We start from the raw sequence: 7,500 nt of genomic DNA, 5'->3' as shown, positions 1-7,500 counted from the left end.
CGTCTTACGTTACACCCCTTAGCACTTCGAGGCCCTGTGTTTAGTTGGTTAAAAGAAAAAGAAGAAAGAAAAACTGGACACAGACGACTTCGGAGCTCTCTAAATCTCGGATAATATTAAAGGTTTCCGATCTGGGATTCTAAGTTCAGGTGTAAAACATGTCAGGAATCCCGTCAGATATTATAGATTTTTTTTTCTAAGCAAGATATTAGCTTTTCCTTCTCAGAGACAGTAAGTATTTCACAGCAAACAAGGGAATTTCGAACAGTCCTGTCGCGACAAAAAAAAAACAAAAAAAAAGGAAAAAAAAAAGTAGGGACAAACAAAAAAAAATAAAACAAAAAAAAAACACAAAAAATAAACCCAAGATATATACCGGGGGATTTGTGTGACAGAGATATCATTCAAGCATGAGGAAGCACTCAGGAGAGGGAAATGGGAGACCATGCGTGCTTATATTCCATAAATGCGTTTAATGATGAATCAGTGCATGGCAGAACTGTAGCGTCTGTGTTTCACCGAAAGCATTACAACAGTAACAGAACAAGCGGCGAGGCAGCGGGCACTCGAGGTGACGAAGTGTTACGCAACTTTAACAGCTTGAAGCTGTGATGTGCAAATATTACTGGCCGGCGACCAGACAATGTGTCTGTGTCTGGCTGGGTCTGTAACCTTGAGAGGTGAAGTTGTAGGTGTCCGTCTGATTCTCACTATTGTGTACGCTGAATAACAGGGAAGGACTTAGCAACACGAAAGCGTTTATCTAGACAGACAAGGATGCTGTGCCTCGATCTCAATAACTACACTAATATCCTCCGATAGTCTGCGTACACACATGTACCTATACAGATAGACAAACAAACACACATACAGACACATACAGAGAAAGACATAAGGAGACAAGAAACGAAGCAATAAGAAGCAACCGAAAGCAGGCACGCATGAATACGCATCAGGCAAGAGCCCAGCCGTCCAGCAGTCTCGGGTCTCCGCCCTCGCATTTACAAGCATCCCGAACCACAAGAAAGCGAAGAGGGAGAGCCTGGGGTCGTGTGTTCCTCTCGCATCGTGAAATGTTCCCCCGCAAGAGCGCTCCATTTGACTCCCTCTCGTTGCTACAAAGGCATTATCGTAACCCTGGGCTTAAATCTGGTGGGGCGAGGGGAAGGGAGGAGGAAGAGGGGAAGGGAGGAGGAAGAGGGGAAGGGAGGGAGGGAGGGTGGTGTGACTTTCAAGGGAGAAAGGAAAAGGGGAAGGGCGTAAGAGGTATACAAGGAAAGACACAAAAGATGTGAGGCGAAGGAGTGAAGAGGATGAGAATGCCTGACCTGACGAAGAAGAGAGAAAAGATTGGAAGAGTTAACGAGTGAGGGAACACTCTGAAACAAACTAGAAATATAGAGAATCGCACAATGGATAGAACTCTTTCATATGAAGATTGAGTAATGTTTATGTAACGATAAAAAGAGAAATTCCGATTTTAAGGGGAGAAAACGTGCAAGAACAAGTAATCATTAAAGTAAACTAAGACAAAAAAAAATAAAATAATAATAAAAAATAAAATAAAATAAATAAATGTGTATTTGAAAGTGAAGGCAAGGAAATTAATGTCACTAATGTCAAGAAAGATAGCTTAATATCTTCAGAATTTTTGGAAAGGATCCCTTAGTTTTGTCCAGCTGAACAAAACAGTTTCTTAAGCATTCCGAAAGTATAAAGTGAATATTCCTAACCTTAAACAACTTTTGAAGAAAATATGTGAACAAGTTTTAATCCGATTTTATTATCAATATCGTTGATACTTCAGCTCACGTGAGTTCATTAAATGCAAATAAGGTAAAAAAAAAAAAAAAAAAAAAAAAAAAAAATACTATTACCATTATTATGTGGATTGCATATCTTTTCTGGTCCCTGAATGCCAGAGAGGATTAAATGTATAAAATGTTGCGGTTTTTACTCGATGAAATTGACTTTATTCGAAAAGTATTATAATCTTATAGCACATAAGATTATGATACACATGTACTAGGTGATATTTCCAATATAATTTGAGACGCTATTTCAGTAATGCCAAACTAAAAGGTTTCAATGAAATTCTAAATTTGTTTGTTGTTCCTATTTACTGATTAACAGTCGTTATCACCTTGTCAGTCCTTATTTATACACATAAAAATGAAATATTTATCCTTTTCAAAATGCCCGTCCCATCGAAAACATAGTACCACATATCTTGCACTTTGCTCGGCAACGCAATGCCTTTTAAAGGTGTAAACTTATATTCCAGCCATAACCCGAGCCTGACAACATCAGTGGATACCCTTTGAACTCGCTGATATAAAGACACACTTGCAACAGCGTTTTAGATGCTATAGAATATTCAGTATTTCCATCAACGTAGCTCGAAGGCACATCATATTCACAATCTGGAAACAAATTTTATAGTGAATTGCCAAAGTGCATTTCGGTAGTTTGTATATTACTACGATGGAATAATGAAATATGGATATAGTTTTCCGTAGAGTTTATGGACAAACTGTAGAAGAATGAAATGCATATGCAAGTTCCGTTGAGTTAATATATCCAGCACTATCGATTAGTGTTTTACATTCACTATATTCACATTAGAAAGAGAAAAGAAAAAGAAAGGACTATATCTCTGACAAGATTAAAAAAACAAAACTATCAACAAGGTTGCCACTAAACCAGGACTGCTCTCTCGGTGCGGTTAATTGCACAAGAGCACCGCCATTTAGGCATAATTAGCAAGGAGAGAGGCTGGGCAAAGGCGTGGTGAGGGCGTGACCAGTTGCCTTCAAACCGTCGCCAAGATTCTACGTTGCCAGTTATGCATATTAGAATGATTTGACAAGGGTTTGTAATCGGTTTCAGGATTAAGCGAAACCCTCTATGACAATGAAAATGCATGAGGCTGTTTTATTATTGTTGAGGTAACGAAGAGTTATTGTCAAGTGTTGATCCACACACACACACACACACACACACACACACACACACACACACACACACACACACACACACACACACACACACACACACACACACACACACACACACACACACACACACACACACACACACACACACACACACACACACACACACACACACACGACGACAACACACCACACACCACTCTACACACATATAAATATATATAATATTTATATAGTAACAAATAAAGTAATATAGTATATATTTATATACCTATATACATATATACATATATATTATATATTATATATATATATATATATATATATATATATATATAATATATAATATATATTGTATGTACATAACATACATACATACATACGATACAAGCAATATAAATATATAAATATATATATATATATATATATATATATATATATATATATGTATGTATGTATGTATGTATGTATACATACACACATACACAAAATTCCTTCTATACAGTCACATATCAATGTATTCCATTTCCACGCCCACACATACACACATCTGACACAATTAACCTATTAGGAGTTGGATAATTTCAAACCGCGTCTAAATTCCAGTTTAGACGATGGTCTTTTCCTTTAACTCGACATGAACACTTAAACTTGCCGCATATTTTCTTCTCTTAACCGTTAAAAGAAGAAAAAAAGTCTCCAGGTTTGTGGTTTTATTACAACAACGGGAAGAGGTCAGTAAAGAACGAGAAGTCGTGTATAGTAAAAAGACAAGACGTAAGATAAAAAAAAGGAGCAAACGCAAAGCTTAATTACAAAAGTGAAGAACAAAGGGAGAACAAGATTAAGGTTAGAAACACAGAAAAAAGGAGAACAAGAATAAGAATAGAAACAAAGAAAAAAAGGAATACAAGATTAAGAACGGAAACAACGAAAAAGGAGGACAATAATAAGATAAAAAACAAAAAACAAAGCAAAAGAAGGATAACTAGAATAAGACCAAAAACAAAGCAAAAAAAAAATAATAATAATAATAAAATAAAATAAAAATAATGATAATAAAAAAAATAATAATAATAAAGAATGCAAACAAGAATAAGACAAAAAAACAAAGAACAAAAGAAGAACAAATAAGGGGACAGGAGCAGTGAGAGGAACAGGTGCCAAGGTGTTGATTAACGACCCAAGAAAAAATGCCTTGAGCAACCAGGTGTCCATGAATACGGAAGAGCTGATCATCTCCCCTTGATGGGTATTTGATCCCCGATGACTCATTTGTTTTAATTATGCCTTGAAACTTAATTGCTCTTTTATTTTCTTAGTAATATATCAGCATGAATGCCAGACTAGCTTATTCTTTTTCTTTAGGAAAAAAAAAAAAAAAGACTACTATGTCTAAGGGAATAGGTAGTGGGTATTTTTTGTCATATATTATAATGTTTTAGCTTTCTCAGAGATGTTAAAAACAGTTTTGTATAAATGTGTCGATAATCACTTATATTCATCCATCATTAAGCATCATTTTCCTCTTAAATCATTATTCGTTTTGATTCGATAATCTTCATTGTTTACCCAATAATTCACTTACAATCTACGGCTAACGAGACCGTAAGAGAATGCTTGTCTAATTGCGACAGGGACAAACAAATGCAATATGATTTCCTTTGGTTGTTTGCTAATTAACATCTGAGCCAAATAATCTAAGGTCATTACTCTCCCCCATTTTAATCAGAACAAAACAAAATCACTCTTTTTATCTCCCTCCTAGACTAGATTAAAGCTCTAGATGGAATTTAATTTAGTGGAGAGAGACCAGTTAGATAAAGGGGAGGCGGAGGGCTGGAGTCGGGGAGGCGAAACGAGCGAGCGAACGTCACTCAGGGGAGCAGGAGAATCGGGAAAGCGGGCGAGCAGGTGAAAAGCAGGTAAAAAAGCAGGGGGGAAAGCAGCAAATTGTCAGTTGACGGAGATGGGCACGGACAGCGAATGTAAGTAACTAATGGTCGTGACTTGGCGTGCGGAGGAGTGCCAAGAGCGGAAATGGAGGCAGAGACAACGACAAAACTGCAAGCGTTCCTAGAGCAGAGATCGATGGATGCCTCAATAGGAGTTGGTGGGCGTCCTCGCTGCTCCCTAATCCGGAGTAACTCCAGAACTCAAGTCACTCGTTGCGCTTACAAGGAGCCAGGTGTGAAAATTCGCATTAAAAAGGGCAATGTTGCTACTTAGTAATATTTATGACTGTGCCTTGTGTAGCTTAAATTATTTTACATTTCATATGCGACTTGCGGTGATTATATTTCACAATCCCGATCCGTGATTTTCTTTTTTATTTTTTTTTATTTTTATTTTTTTATTTTTTTTTTAAGCAAGAATAAAATGGGAGAAATAATGCGCTTATCGACAACCTCTGAAAAGCATGGTGATGATAGAGATTCAAAGACAGGTATAAGTGTAGATTTAGTAAGCAGAGAAACAGAAACTGACAAATAAACATTCGGTCAATGCCCAATAATGTATGATAATTTCCTCTAATCAAACAACAAAGCCCCACAACAAGGGACTATTGAGAGCCTAACGCGCGGGAAACTGTATACATAAACAACATGCTAATCATACCAGCCGGTGCAAATTAACACGACCAATACAGCGTGAACATACCGTATTAACCGCACAGTATAGACAGACAAAAAAAGGCATCTATGCATCTAATTAACCGCATGGCACCGTATGGTCTCCACGTAAAATGCAGAAAGAAAGAAGGAAAGAAAGAAAGAAAGAAAACATATTGCAGACAAAATCGGGCACACCATGAGTCACATGGCACAAAAGGCAGCTTCCACTCCCCGGGGGTGACGTCGGCACACCATCCGACGTCCGGAGTGCCAAGTAAGTTACACTGTATATATAAGCTGCATGAAGGAAATGGCGTCGTAAAAATACGGTCTTGTAGCTTAGGCGAGATAGGGGGGGGAGAGAGAGAGAGAGAGAGAGAGAGAGAGAGAGAGAGAGAGAGAGAGAGAGAGAGAGAGAGAGAGAGAGAGAGAGAGAGAGAGAGAGAGAGAGAGAGAGAGAGAGAGAGAGGAGAGAGAGAGAGAGAGAGAGAGAGAGAGAGAGAGAGAGAGAGAGAGAGAGAGAGAGAGAGAGAGAGAGAGAGAGAGAGAGAGAGAGAGAGAGAGAGAGAGAGAGAGAGAGAGAGAGAACGAAAGAGAGAGAGAGAGAGAACGAGAGAGAGAGAGATGAGGAGAGGAGAGAGGAAAGGAGACTAACATACATATAGAGAAAAGGATTATGGGAAAAGAAAGAGAGTAGTTATAAAGAACTGCAATATTCACAGATCCTTGAGTTAAGCATTAATGAAACATAATGAAAAACAGTAAGGAAAAAAAACCGGGTCAATCTACAATACATCACTCTAAGTCATTCCGTGTTGCGTGTGAGTAATGTATAAGTATGATGTGTATAGATGAGCGTGTTCGTGTACGTACTGTGTATACACAAATTACACGAAAAAATAGGTGAATTATCTTTTCCCGGTAAGAAAATTGCGCAATGAAAACATGTTTTGATGCACTGTTAGTTCCCATTTGAACGATCCAATAAATATGCTGTGAGAGTGAGGAAAAAGGGCTATAACATTTTGGGAATGGAGCGTTCATTAAATAAAACGAATCAGCTGTTCCATTTTATAGTGGTACAGATATTAAATGCTGTTCGCTGCAAATAATTAAGAACTAGGAGCATAAAAATTAAGATTAACGAGTGCTGGCTGGATCAAATAGGTTGGCGTCACTGTGTAAACAGTAACTTATTAAGAATTTCTAAACAACGTGTAATAGTCATTAATGGCATATATTGCGTCAACGATATCTATCACCCGAGCGTTAAGAGCACTACGTTAACAGGAATATCTATTACGTCATTAGATAAATATATATGAAAAACATAAGATAAACAATGATCAGCCTAATCTCTATTCTGCATTGCTTATAAACGCCTTTCTTCTCTTCTTCTTCTTCTCTCTCACTCTCTCTCTCACTCTCTCTCTTCTTCTCGCTCTTCTTCTCTCTCCTCTCTTCTATCTTCTATCTCTCTCACTCTCTCTCTCATCTCACTCTCTCAACTTCTCTCTCTCTCTCTCTCTCTCTCTCTCTCTCTCTCTCCTCTCTCTTCTCTCTCCTCTCTCTCTCTCTCGTCACCCTCTCTCTCCGTCTCCTCTCTCTCTATATATTTAGATTATAAATATATATATATATATATATATATATATATATATATATATATATATATATATATATATATATATATATATATATATATATATATATATATATATATATATAATCATAATCTCTCTCTCCTTGTCTTCATTACCACTGTATTCCTCCACCCCAACCCCTTTTCCACCTCAACTCCACACCGAGAATTCCACGAGCTTCCACACGTTTCAAGAAGGAAAATTGAAAAGACAATTTCCTTTCTGCTCTTCGGCGCCAGTTGCTGTTGTCACATCTTGGTTTGTCTTGTAAGAATCCTCTTTTTTTTC

The sequence above is a fragment of the Penaeus japonicus genome, unplaced genomic scaffold (assembly GCF_977035675.1).
Source record: "Penaeus japonicus unplaced genomic scaffold, GWHDUDI00000001_assembly GWHDUDI00000039, whole genome shotgun sequence".
NCBI classification, from domain to species: Eukaryota; Metazoa; Arthropoda; class Malacostraca; order Decapoda; family Penaeidae; genus Penaeus; species Penaeus japonicus.
This window is presented reverse-complemented; position numbering follows the sequence as displayed.